Source organism: Oncorhynchus kisutch, linkage group LG4 (assembly GCF_002021735.2).
Source record: "Oncorhynchus kisutch isolate 150728-3 linkage group LG4, Okis_V2, whole genome shotgun sequence".
NCBI lineage: Eukaryota > Metazoa > Chordata > Actinopteri > Salmoniformes > Salmonidae > Oncorhynchus > Oncorhynchus kisutch.
Genome location: NC_034177.2, coordinates 286,004 through 300,410, shown reverse-complemented (window position 1 = coordinate 300,410; position 14,407 = coordinate 286,004). Strand labels below are relative to the sequence as shown.

General features: G+C 43.5%; 1 protein-coding gene across 6 annotated transcripts in view; it reads left to right on the top strand.

Annotated features, from left to right (window-relative positions):
• The window catches only part of LOC109884074 (cyclin-dependent kinase-like 5), a 238,138-nt gene that overhangs the window by 149,585 nt on the left and 74,146 nt on the right, over positions 1 to 14,407 (top strand). The gene's annotated exons all lie outside the window — the stretch shown is intronic.

Sequence of the window (14,407 nt, the reverse complement as noted above, 5' to 3'; positions counted from 1 at the left end):
TATTGGGTTCAGACAGGACCTATAGGTTACCATGCTTCCTCTCTACAGGGCATATAGGTTACCGTGCTTCCTCTCTACAGGGCATATAGGTTACCATGCTTCCTCTCTACATGGCCTATAGGTTACCATGCTTCCTCTATACAGGACCTATAGGTTACCATGCTTCCTCTCTACAGGGCCTATAGGTTACCATGCTTCCTCTCTATATTCAGATATTAACAGACTATATTGGGTTCAGACAGGGTCTATAGGTTACCATGCTTCCTCTCTACAGGGTCTATAGGTTACCATGCTTCCTCTCTACAGGGTCTATAGGTTACCATGCTTCCTCTCTACAGGGCATATAGGTTACCATGCTTCCTCTCTACATGGCCTATAGGTTACCATGCTTCCTCTATACAGGACCTATAGGTTACCATGCTTCCTCTCTACAGGGCCTATAGGTTACCATGCTTCCTCTCTATATTCAGATATTAACAGACTATATTGGGTTCAGACAGGGTCTATAGGTTACCATGCTTCCTCTCTACAGGGTCTATAGGTTACCATGCTTCCTCTCTACAGGGCATATAGGTTACCATGCTTCCTCTCTACAGGGCATATAGGTTACCATGCTTCCTCTCTACATGGCCTATAGGTTACCATGCTTCCTCTATACAGGACCTATAGGTTACCATGCTTCCTCTCTACAGGGCCTATAGGTTACCATGCTTCCTCTCTATATTCAGATATTAACAGACTATATTGGGTTCAGACAGGGTCTATAGGTTACCATGCTTCCTCTCTACAGGGTCTATAGGTTACCATGCTTCCTCTCTACAGGGTCTATAGGTTACCATGCTTCCTCTCTACAGGGCCTATAGGTTACCATGCTTCCTCTCTACAGGGCCTATAGGTTACCGTGCTTCCTCTCTACAGGGCCTATAGGTTACCATGCTTCCTCTCTACAGGGTCTATAGGTTACCATGCTTCCTCTCTATATTCAGATATTAACAGACTATATTGGGTTCAGACAGGACCTATAGGTTACCATGCTTCCTCTCTACAGGGCATATAGGTTACCATGCTTCCTCTCTACAGGGCATATAGGTTACCATGCTTCCTCTCTACAGGGCATATAGGTTACCATGCTTCCTCTCTACAGGGTCTATAGGTTACCATGCTTCCTCTCTACAGGGTCTATAGGTTACCATGCTTCCTCTCTACATGGCCTATAGGTTACCATGCTTCCTCTCTACATGGCCTATAGGTTACCATGCTTCCTCTATACAGGACCTATAGGTTACCATGCTTCCTCTCTACAGGGCCTATAGGTTACCATGCTTCCTCTCTATATTCAGATATTAACAGACTATATTGGGTTCAGACAGGACCTATAGGTTACCATGCTTCCTCTCTACAGGGCCTATAGGTTACCATGCTTCCTCTCTATATTCAGATATTAACAGGCTGTATTTATAATAAATAAATACAAATACAAATTTGGTCGATGCTTATTGCCTATTTCACACATGTACAAGCTTGTATTAATACGCATCTGTGAATTGAAAATGTGTTTTTTTTTCATATCCCAAACACCCTCGAAGAGTGTGGTCACAGCCAGGGTCTGCCGTTAATAACGGCAACACTGGAGCAATCAGGGTGAAGTGCCTTGCTCAAGTGCACATCGCCAGATTCTTCACCTTGTCGGCTCATGGACCTTTCGGTTACTGGCCCAAAGCTCTTTCCTCCGGCCACCTTTGGTTATTATGAAGCTGTTTCCATTGGATTAATTGCATTCACTTTTGTTTTTACATCTAAAAATAGTACACTGCCCATTTAAGAGAACTGCATTCCAAAAGAGATGCCAAAGTGTATCAACTGTAGCCAGCATATTGATAGTATGTTCGCTATTGAATGTTTACTTTTGTAAGTCAATCAATCAAATGTATTTATAAAGCCCTTTTTACATCAGCAGATGTCACAAAGTGCTATACAGGAAACCAGCCTAAAACCCCAAACAGCAAGCAATGCAGATGTGAAGCACGGTGGCTAGGACAAATTGGTGCAACAGGTCAGTACCTCAGGAGTAAATGCCCGTTGGCTTTTAATAGCCGAGCATTCAGAGGTCGAGACAGCAGGTGCAGCAGAGAGAGAGAGTCGATAACAGCAGGTCTGGGACAGGTAGCACATCTAGTGAACAGGTCAGGGTTCCATTGCCGCAGGCAGAACAGTTGAAACTGGAGCAGCAGCATGACCAGGTGGACTGGGGACAGCCAGGAGTCATCAGGCCAGGTAGTCTTGAGGCATGGTCCTAGGGCTCAGGTCCTCCGGGAGGGGAGAGAGAGAGAAAGACCGAATTAGAGGGAGCATACTTCAATTCACACAGGACAACAGATAAGGCAGGAGAATTACACCCGACTTAACAAACTGACCCTAGCCCCCTGGCACATAGACTATTGCAGCATAAATACTGACTGCTGAGACGGGGGGGTTGGGAGGACACTGTGGCCCTGTCAAACGATACCCTCGGACAGGGCCAAGCAGGCAAGATATAACACCACACACTTTGCAAATGCACAGCCCCCACACCGCTAGAGGGATATCAACAGACCACCAACTTACTAACTTGAGACAAGGCTGAGTATAGCCCACGAAGATCTCCTCCACCGCACTAGCCCGAAGGGCCGCAAAACCAGACAGAAAGATCACGTCTGACTCAACCTACTCAAGTGACTCACCGCTCCTAAGGACAGCATGGAAGAGCACCAGTAAGCCAGTGACTCAGTCCCCGTAATAGGGTCAGAGGCAGAGAATCCCAGTGGAGAGAGGGGAGCCGGCCAGGCGGAGACAGCAAGGGCGGTTCGTCGCTCCAGTGACTTTCATTTCACCTTCACACCCCTGGGCCAAACTACACTCAATCATAGGACCTTCTGAAGAGATGAGTCTTCAGTAAAGACTTAAAGGTTGAGACCGAGTCTGCATCTCTCACATGGATAAGCGGACCTGTCCATAAACATTGAGCTCTATTGGAGAAAGCCCTGCCTCCAGCTGTTTGCTTAGAAATTCTAGGGACAATAAGGAGGCCTGCGTCTTGTGACCGTAGCATATGTGTAGGTACAGTTGAAGTCGGAAGTTTACATACGCTTAGGTTGGAGTCACTAAAACTAATTTTTCAACCACTCCACAAATGTCTTGTTAACAAACTATTGTTTTGGCAAGTCGGTTAGGACATCTACTTTGTGCATGACTCAAGAAATCTTTCCAACAGTTGTTTACAGACAGATGATTTCACCGTATCACAATTCCAGTGGGTCAGAAGTTTACATACACTAAGTTGACTGTGCCTTTAAACAGCTTGGAAAATTCCAGAAAATTATGTAATAGCTTTAGAAGCTTCTGATTGGCTAATTGGCTTCATTTGAGTCAATTAGAGGTGTACCTGTGGATGTATTTCAAGTCATACCTTCAAACTCAGTGCCTCTTTGCTTGACATCATGGGAAAATCAACAGAAATCAGCCAAGGCCTCAGAAAAAAAATTGTAGACCTCCACAAGTCTGGTTCATCCTTGGGAGCAATTTGCAAACACCTGAAGGTACCATGTTCATCTGTACAAACAATAGTATGCAAGTATAAACACCATGGGACCATGCAGCCGTCATACCACTCAGGAAGGAAACGCGTTCTGTCTCCTAGAGATGAATGTACTTTGGTGCGAAAAGTGCAAATCAATCCCAGTATAACAGCAAAGGACCTTGTGAAGATGCTGGAGGAACAGGTACAAAAGTATCTATATCCACAGTAAAACGAGTCCTATATCGACATAACCTGAAAGACTGCTCAGCAAGGAAGAAGCTACTGCTCCAAAACTGCCATAAAAAAGCCAAACTACGGTTTGCAACTGCACATGGGGACAAAGATCGTACTTTTTGGAGAAATGTCCCCTGGTCTGATGAAACAAAAATAGAACTGTTTGGCCATAATGACCATCGTTATGTTGGTTTCTGTAATTTTTGCAATTTTACGGAGATGGAATTAAACTGGCCTTGAAACATTATTGATATGTTCGTAAAAATAATATTTTTAGATCATTTTTTTCTTCTTTTTTCTTTCTTGTTTAACTAGGCAGTTAAGGTACCTATCAGTTAAGGTACCTATCAGTTAAGGTACCTATCAGTTAAGGTACCTATCAGTTAAGGTACCTATCAGTTAAGGTACCTATCAGTTAAGGTACCTATCAGTTAAGGTACCTATCAGTTAAGGTACCTATCAGTTAAGGTACCTATCAGTTAAGGTACCTATCAGTTAAGGTACCTATCAGTTAAGGTACCTATCAGTTAAGGTACCTATCAGTTAAGGTACCTATCAGTTAAGGTACCTATCAGTTAAGGTACCTATCAGTTAAGGTACCTATCAGTTAAGGTACCTATCAGTTAAGAACAATATTTACAATGACAGCCTACCAGAAGGCAAAAGGCCTCCTGTAACTAGGCAAATCAGTTAAGAACAAACTGTTATTTACAATGACAGCCTACCAAAAGGCAAAAGGCCTCCTGTAACTAGGCAAATCAGTTAAGAACAAACTGTTATTTACAATGACAGCCTACCAAAAGGCAAAAGGCCTCCTGTAACTAGGCAAATCAGTTAAGAACAAACTGTTATTTACAATGACAGCCTACCAAAAGGCAAAAGGCCTCCTGTAACTAGGCAAATCAGTTAAGAACAAACTGTTATTTACAATGACAGCCTACCAAAAGGCAAAAGGCCTCCTGTAACTAGGCAAATCAGTTAAGAACAAACTGTTATTTACAATGACAGCCTACCAAAAGGCAAAAGGCCTCCTGTAACTAGGCAAATCAGTTAAGAACAAACTGTTATTTACAATGACAGCCTACCAAAAGGCAAAAGGCCTCCTGTAACTAGGCAAATCAGTTAAGAACAAACTGTTATTTACAATGACAGCCTACCAAAAGGCAAAAGGCCTCCTGTAACTAGGCAAATCAGTTAAGAACAAACTGTTATTTACAATGACAGCCTACCAAAAGGCAAAAGGCCTCCTGTAACTAGGCAAATCAGTTAAGAACAAACTGTTATTTACAATGACAGCCTACCAAAAGGCAAAAGGCCTCCTGTAACTAGGCAAATCAGTTAAGAACAAACTGTTATTTACAATGACAGCCTACCAAAAGGCAAAAGGCCTCCTGTAACTAGGCAAATCAGTTAAGAACAAACTGTTATTTACAATGACAGCCTACCAAAAGGCAAAAGGCCTCCTGTAACTAGGCAAATCAGTTAAGAACAAACTGTTATTTACAATGACAGCCTACCAAAAGGCAAAAGGCCTCCTGTAACTAGGCAAATCAGTTAAGAACAAACTGTTATTTACAATGACAGCCTACCAAAAGGCAAAAGGCCTCCTGTAACTAGGCAAATCAGTTAAGAACAAACTGTTATTTACAATGACAGCCTACCAAAAGGCAAAAGGCCTCCTGTAACTAGGCAAATCAGTTAAGAACAAACTGTTATTTACAATGACAGCCTACCAAAAGGCAAAAGGCCTCCTGTAACTAGGCAAATCAGTTAAGAACAAACTGTTATTTACAATGACAGCCTACCAAAAGGCAAAAGGCCTCCTGTAACTAGGCAAATCAGTTAAGAACAAACTGTTATTTACAATGACAGCCTACCAAAAGGCAAAAGGCCTCCTGTAACTAGGCAAATCAGTTAAGAACAAACTGTTATTTACAATGACAGCCTACCAAAAGGCAAAAGGCCTCCTGTAACTAGGCAAATCAGTTAAGAACAAACTGTTATTTACAATGACAGCCTACCAAAAGGCAAAAGGCCTCCTGTAACTAGGCAAATCAGTTAAGAACAAACTGTTATTTACAATGACAGCCTACCAAAAGGCAAAAGGCCTCCTGTAACTAGGCAAATCAGTTAAGAACAAACTGTTATTTACAATGACAGCCTACCAAAAGGCAAAAGGCCTCCTGTAACTAGGCAAATCAGTTAAGAACAAACTGTTATTTACAATGACAGCCTACCAAAAGGCAAAAGGCCTCCTGTAACTAGGCAAATCAGTTAAGAACAAACTGTTATTTACAATGACAGCCTACCAAAAGGCAAAAGGCCTCCTGTAACTAGGCAAATCAGTTAAGAACAAACTGTTATTTACAATGACAGCCTACCAAAAGGCAAAAGGCCTCCTGTAACTAGGCAAATCAGTTAAGAACAAACTGTTATTTACAATGACAGCCTACCAAAAGGCAAAAGGCCTCCTGTAACTAGGCAAATCAGTTAAGAACAAACTGTTATTTACAATGACAGCCTACCAAAAGGCAAAAGGCCTCCTGTAACTAGGCAAATCAGTTAAGAACAAACTGTTATTTACAATGACAGCCTACCAAAAGGCAAAAGGCCTCCTGTAACTAGGCAAATCAGTTAAGAACAAACTGTTATTTACAATGACAGCCTACCAAAAGGCAAAAGGCCTCCTGTAACTAGGCAAATCAGTTAAGAACAAACTGTTATTTACAATGACAGCCTACCAAAAGGCAAAAGGCCTCCTGTAACTAGGCAAATCAGTTAAGAACAAACTGTTATTTACAATGACAGCCTACCAAAAGGCAAAAGGCCTCCTGTAACTAGGCAAATCAGTTAAGAACAAACTGTTATTTACAATGACAGCCTACCAAAAGGCAAAAGGCCTCCTGTAACTAGGCAAATCAGTTAAGAACAAACTGTTATTTACAATGACAGCCTACCAAAAGGCAAAAGGCCTCCTGTAACTAGGCAAATCAGTTAAGAACAAACTGTTATTTACAATGACAGCCTACCAAAAGGCCTCCTGTAACTAGGCAAATCAGTTAAGAACAAACTGTTATTTACAATGACAGCCTACCAAAAGGCAAAAGGCCTCCTGTAACTAGGCAAATCAGTTAAGAACAAACCGTTATTTACAATGACAGCCTACCAAAAGGCAAAAATCCTCCTGCAACTAGGCAAATCAGTTAAGAACAAACTGTTATTTACAATGACAGCCTACCAAAAGGCAAAAGGCCTCCTGTAACTAGGCAAATCAGTTAAGAACAAACTGTTATTTACAATGACAGCCTACCAAAAGGCAAAAGGCCTCCTGTAACTAGGCAAATCAGTTAAGAACAAACTGTTATTTACAATGACAGCCTACCAAAAGGCAAAAGGCCTCCTGTAACTAGGCAAATCAGTTAAGAACAAACTGTTATTTACAATGACAGCCTACCAAAAGGCAAAAGGCCTCCTGTAACTAGGCAAATCAGTTAAGAACAAACTGTTATTTACAATGACAGCCTACCAAAAGGCCTCCTGTGCGGATTGGGGCTGGGATTAAAAATATAAAAACATTAAATAAAAATATAGGATAAAACACACATCACGACAAGAGAGAAACAACACTACATAAAGAGAGACCTAAGACGACAACAACATAGCAAGGCAGCAACACATGACAACACAACATGGTATCAACACAAAACATGGTACAAACATTATTGGACACAGACAACAGCACAAAGGGCAAGAAGGTAGAGACAACAATACATCACTCAAAGCAGCCACAGTCAGTAAGAGTGTCCATGATTGAGTAACGGCAAGTTCCTTCAGTTATATTTGAGACGACTGTACAACCATCAAGATTAATTGTCAGATCCAACAGTAGATCTCTTTGTTTCTTGGGACCTAGAACAAGCATCTCTGTTTTGTCTGAGTTTAAACGTATTTGTCACCATCCACTTCATTATGTCTGAAACATAGGCTTCCAGGATAGGCAATTTTGGAAAAATTATGCTTCACAATGTTTCATCGGAATCTACAGCTGTGTGTCATCCGCATAGCAGTGAAAGTTAACATTATGTTTCCGAATCACCAGATCAAATCAAATTGTATTTGTCACATGCGCCGAATACAAGTGTAGACCTTACAGTGAAATGTTTACTTACAAGCCCTTAATCATTGATGCTTTAAGAAGTTAAGTAGAAATAAGTATTATGTAAAAATAGATAAATAGAAAATAAAAGTAACAAATAATTCAACAGCAGCAGTAAAATACCAAGCAAGGCTATATACAGGAGGTACCAGTACAGAGTCAGTGTGGAGGCTATATACAGGAGGTACCAGTACAGAGTCAGTGTGGAGGTTATATACAGGAGGTACCAGTACAGAGTCAGTGTGGAGGTTATATACAGGAGGTACCAGTACAGAGTCAATGTGGAGGTTATATACAGGGGGTACCAGTACAGAGTCAGTGTGGAGGCTATATACAGGAGGTACCAGTACAGAGTCAGTGTGGAGGTTATATACAGGAGGTACCAGTACAGAGTCAGTGTGGAGGTTATATACAGGAGGTACCAGTACAGAGTCAGTGTGGAGGTTATATACAGGGGGTACCAGTACAGAGTCAGTGTGGAGGCTATATACAGGAGGTACCAGTACAGAGTCAATGTGGAGGCTATATACAGGAGGTACCAGTACAGAGTCAGTGTGGAGGTTATATACAGGAGGTACCAGTACAGAGTCAATGTGGAGGCTATATACAGGAGGTACCAGTACAGAGTCAGTGTGGAGGCTATATACAGGAGGTACCAGTACAGAGTCAATGTGGAGGCTATATACAGGAGGTACCAGTACAGAGTCAGTGTGGAGGCTATATACAGGAGGTACCAGTACAGAGTCAATGTGGAGGCTATATACAGGAGGTACCAGTACAGAGTCAGTGTGGAGGTTATATACAGGAGGTACCAGTACAGAGTCAGTGTGGAGGTTATATACAGGTGGTACCAGTACAGAGTCAATGTGGAGGCTATATACAGGAGGTACCAGTACAGAGTCAGTGTGGAGGTTATATACAGGGGGTACCAGTACAGAGTCAATGTGGAGGCTATATACAGGGGGTACCGGTACAGAGTCAATGTGGAGGCTATATACAGGAGGTACCAGTACAGAGTCAGTGTGGAGGTTATATACAGGTGGTACCGGTACAGAGTCAGTGTGGAGGCTATATACAGGAGGTACCAGTACAGAGTCAGTGTGGAGGTTATATACAGGGGGTACCAGTACAGAGTCAATGTGGAGGTTATATACAGGAGGTACCAGTACAGAGTCAGTGTGGAGGTTATATACAGGGGGTACCAGTACAGAGTCAATGTGGAGGCTATATACAGGGGGTACCAGTACAGAGTCAATGTGGAGGCTATATACAGGAGGTACCAGTACAGAGTCAATGTGGAGGTTATATACAGGAGGTACCAGTACAGAGTCAGTGTGGAGGTTATATACAGGGGGTACCAGTACAGAGTCAGTGTGGAGGCTATATACAGGAGGTACCAGTACAGAGTCAATGTGGAGGCTATATACATGAGGTACCGGTACAGAGTCAGTGTGGAGGTTATATACAGGGGGTACCAGTACAGAGTCAGTGTGGAGGCTATATACAGGGGGTACCAGTACAGAGTCAGTGTGGAGGCTATATACAGGGGGTACCAGTACAGAGTCAATGTGGAGGTTATATACAGGGGGTACCGGTACCGAGTCAGTGTGGAGGCTATATACAGGAGGTACCAGTACAGAGTCAGTGTGGAGGTTATATACAGGAGGTACCAGTACAGAGTCAGTGTGGAGGCTATATACAGGAGGTACCAGTACAGAGTCAGTGTGGAGGTTATATACAGGGGGTACCAGTACAGAGTCAGTGTGGAGGCTATATACAGGAGGTACCAGTACAGAGTCAGTGTGGAGGTTATATACAGGGGGTACCAGTACAGAGTCAGTGTGGAGGCTATATACAGGGGGTACCAGTACAGAGTCAATGTGGAGGCTATATACAGGAGGTACCAGTACAGAGTCAGTGTGGAGGCTATATACAGGAGGTACCAGTACAGAGTCAGTGTGGAGGTTATATACAGGGGGTACCAGTACAGAGTCAGTGTGGAGGCTATATACATGAGGTACCGGTACAGAGTCAGTGTGGAGGTTATATACAGGGGGTACCAGTACAGAGTCAGTGTGGAGGTTATATACAGGGGGTACCAGTACAGAGTCAGTGTGGAGGCTATATACATGAGGTACCGGTACAGAGTCAGTGTGGAGGCTATATACAGGGGGTACCAGTACAGAGTCAATGTGGAGGCTATATACAGGGGTACCGGTACAGAGTCAATGTGGAGGCTATATACATGAGGTACCGGTACAGAGTCAGTGTGGAGGCTATATACAGGGGGTACCAGTACAGAGTCAATGTGGAGGCTATATACATGAGGTACCGGTACAGAGTCAATGTGGAGGCTATATACAGGGTGTTACGGTACAGAGTCAATGTGGAGGCTATATACAGGGTGTTACGGTACAGAGTCAGTGTGGAGGCTATATACAGGGGGGTACCGGTACAGAGTCAATGTGGAGGCTATATATGAGGTACCGGTACAGAGTCAATGTGGAGGCTATATACAGGGTATTACGGTACAGAGTCAATGTGGAGGCTATATACATGAGGTACCGGTACAGAGTCAATGTGGAGGCTATATACAGGGTATTACGGTACAGAGTCAATGTGGAGGCTATATACATGAGGTACCGGTACAGAGTCAATGTGGAGGCTATATACAGGGTATTACGGTACAGAGTCAATGTGGAGGCTATATACATGAGGTACCGGTACAGAGTCAATGTGGAGGCTATATACAGGGTATTACGGTACAGAGTCAGTGTGGAGGCTATATACAGGGGGGTACCGGTACAGAGTCAATGTGGAGGCTATATACAGGGGGTACCAGTACAGAGTCAATGTGGAGGCTATATACATGAGGTACCGGTACAGAGTCAATGTGGAGGCTATATACAGGGTATTACGGTACAGAGTCAGTGTGGAGGCTATATACAGGGGGGTACCGGTACAGAGTCAATGTGGAGGCTATATACAGGGGGTACCAGTACAGAGTCAATGTGGAGTCTATATACAGGGGGTACCGTTACAGAGTCAATGTGGAGGCTATATACATGAGGTACCGGTACAGAGTCAATGTGCGGTGGCACCGGTGAGTCGAGGTAATTGAGGTAATATGTACAATTGAGGTAATATGTACAGAATTCATACTACTATACTGTAACATAATAGTATTCTGATTAGTCAGTCCTGATTGAAATGTATACATAATTAGTCATTATTGATAAAATAAATCCCTTAACAGTAGGTAGAGTTAAAGTGACTATGCATATATTATAAACAGAGAGCAGCAATGTAAAAGAGGGGTCTGGGTAGCCCAGCTGTTCAGCAGTCTTATGGCTTGGGGGTAGAAGCTGTTAAGAAGCCTTTTGGACCTCGACTTGGCGCTCCGGTACCGCTTGCCGTGTGATAGCAGAGAGAACAGTCTATGACTAGGGTGACTGGAGTCTTTGACAATTTTTATGGCCTTCCTCTGACACCTGGACACCATCCAGAGGTCCTGGATGGCAGGAAGCTTGGCCCCAGTGATGTACTGGGCCGTACGCACTACCCTCTGTAGTGACTTGCGGTCGGAGGCCAAGCAGTTGCCATACCAGGCAGTGATGCAACCTGTCAGGATGCTCTCGATGTTGCAGCTGTAGAACCTTTTGAGGATCTGAGGATCCATGACCAATCTTTTCAGTCTCCTGAGGGGGAATAGGTTTTGTCATGCCCTCTTGACAACTGTCTTAGTGTGTTTGGACCATGTTAGTTTGTTGGTGATGTGAAGCTCTCAACCTATTCCACTACAGCCCCATCAATGAGAATGGGGGCGTGCTTGGTCCTCTTTTTCCTGTAGTACACAATCATCTCCTTTCTCTTGATCACGTTGAGGGAGAGGTTGTTGTCTTGTTGGCAACACACGGCCAGGTCTCTGACCTCCTTATAGGCTGTCTCATCATTGTCGGTGATCAGGCCGACCACTGTTGTCATCAACAGACTTGATGATGGTGTTTGAGTCGTGCCTGGCCATGCAGTCATGAGTGAACAGGGAGTACAGGAGGAGACTGAGCACGCTCCCCTGCAGGGCCCAGTGTTGATTATCAGCGAGGCTGATGTGTTGTTCCCTACCCTTACCACCTGGGGGCAACCCGTCAGGAAGTCCATGATCCAGTTGCAGAGGGAGGTGTTAAGTCCCAGGGTGCTTAGCTCAAGCATTCTCACATAGGTGTTCCTTTTGTACAGGTGGGAAAGGGCAGTTTTGAGTGCAGTAGAGATTGCATCATCTGTGGATCTGTTGGGGCGGTATGCAAATTGGAGTAGGTCTAGGGTTAATGGTGTTGATGTGAGCCATTTCCAGCCTTTCAAAGCACTTCATGGCTACGGGTCCGTAGTCATTTAGGCAGGTTACCTTAGTGTTCTTCGGCACAGGGACTATGGTGGTCTGCCTGAAACATGTTGGTATTACAGACTCAGTCAGGTACAGGTTGAAAATGTAATTGAAGACACTTGCCAGTTGGTCAGCGCATGCTCGCTGTACACGTCCTGGTTATCTGTCTGGCCCTGCGACCTTGTGAATGTTGACCTGTTTAAAGGTCATATCGGCTGCGGAGAGCGTGATCGCCCAGTCTTTTCCCGGAACAGCTGGTGCTCTCATGCATGTTTCAGTGTTATTTGCCTCGAATCGAGCATAGAAATAGTTTAGCTCATCTGGTAGGCTCGTGTCACCTGGCAGCTCTAGGCTGTGCTTCCCATTGTGGTCTGTAATGGTTTTCAAGCCTTGCCAGATCCTACGAGCGTCAGACCCGGTGTAGTATGATTCAATCTTAGTCCTGTATTGATGCTTTGCCTGTTTGATGGTTCGTCGGAGGGCATCGCAGGATTTCTTATAAGCTTCCCGGTTAGAGTCCAACTCCTTGAAAGCGGAAGCTCTAGCCTTTAGCTCAGTGCGGATGTTACCTCTAATCCATCTCTTCTGGTTGGGGTATGTACGTACGGTCACTGTGGGGACGATGTCATCGATGCACTTATTGATTAACCCATAGACTGATGTGGTGTACTCCTCAATGCTATCGGAAGAATCCCGGAACATATTCAAGTCTGTGTTAGCAAAACAGTCCTGTAGCTTAACATCTGCTCCATCTGACCACTTTTTTATTGACTGAGTCACTGGTGCTTCCTGCTTTAATTTTTGCTTGTAAGCAGGAATCGGGAGGATAGAATTATGGTCAGATTTGCCAAATGGAGGGCGAGGTAGAGCTTTGTATGCGTCTCTGTGTGTGGACTAAAGGTTGTCCAGAGTTTTTTTCCCCCTCTGGTTGCACATTTAATATGCTGATTAGAAATTTGATCAAACGGATATAAGTTTCCCTGCGTTAAAGTTCCCAGCTACTAGGAGCGCCGCCACTGGGTGAATGTTTTCCTGTTTGCTTCTGGCGGAATAGATCTCATTATGTACGGCTGCCAAGTGGCAGCATCAGTCTGTTGTGGTATGTAGACCGCTAAAAAAAATACAGATAAACTCTCTAGGTAGATAGTGTGGTCTACAGTTTATCATGAGATACTTCAGGCCAGCGAAACTTTAGATATCGTGCACCAGCTGTTATTTACAAAATACATAGTACGCAACACCTTGTCTTACCAGACGCAGCTGTTCTGTCCTGCCGGTGCAGCGTATTACCAGCCAGCTGTATGTTGATAATGTCGTCGTTCAGCCACGACTCTGTGAAGCATAAGATATTACAGTTTTGAATGTCCCATTGGTAGTTTAATAATCCATGTAGGTCATCGATGTTATTGTCCAAAGATTGCACCTTTGCTAGCAGAATGGAAGGAAGTTAGGGTTTATTCAGTCGCCTATGAATTCTCGGAAGACAGCCGCCCTCTGGCCCCTTTTTCTCTGCCTTCTCTTCACGCAAATGACGGGGATCTAGGCCTGTTCCCGGGAAAGCAGTATATCATTCACGTTGGGCTCGTCGGACTCGTTAAAGGACAAAAAGGATTCTGCCAGTCCGTGGTGAGTAATCGCAGTTCTGAAGCCCAGAAGTTATTTTCAGTCATAAGCAGCAACATTATGTACAAAATACGTTTTTATTTAAAGTTACAAACAACGCAAAGAAACACAATTGGTTAGGAATATAACACATTTACAGTACCAGACAAAAGTTTGGACACAACTACTGGTTCAAGGGTTTTTCTTTATTTTTACTGTTTTCTACCTAATAGTAAAGACATCAAAACTACAAATTAACACATATGGAATCATGTAATAACCAAAAGTGTCTAACAAATCTAAATATATTTTATATTTCAGATTCTTCAAAGTAGCCACCCTTTGCCTTGATGACAGCTTTGCACACTGTTTTTATACAGAAGATACAAAACAGTGTGCAAAGCTGTCATCAAGGCAAAGGGTGGCTACTTTGAAGAATCTGAAATATAAAATATATTTAGATTTGTTATACACTTTT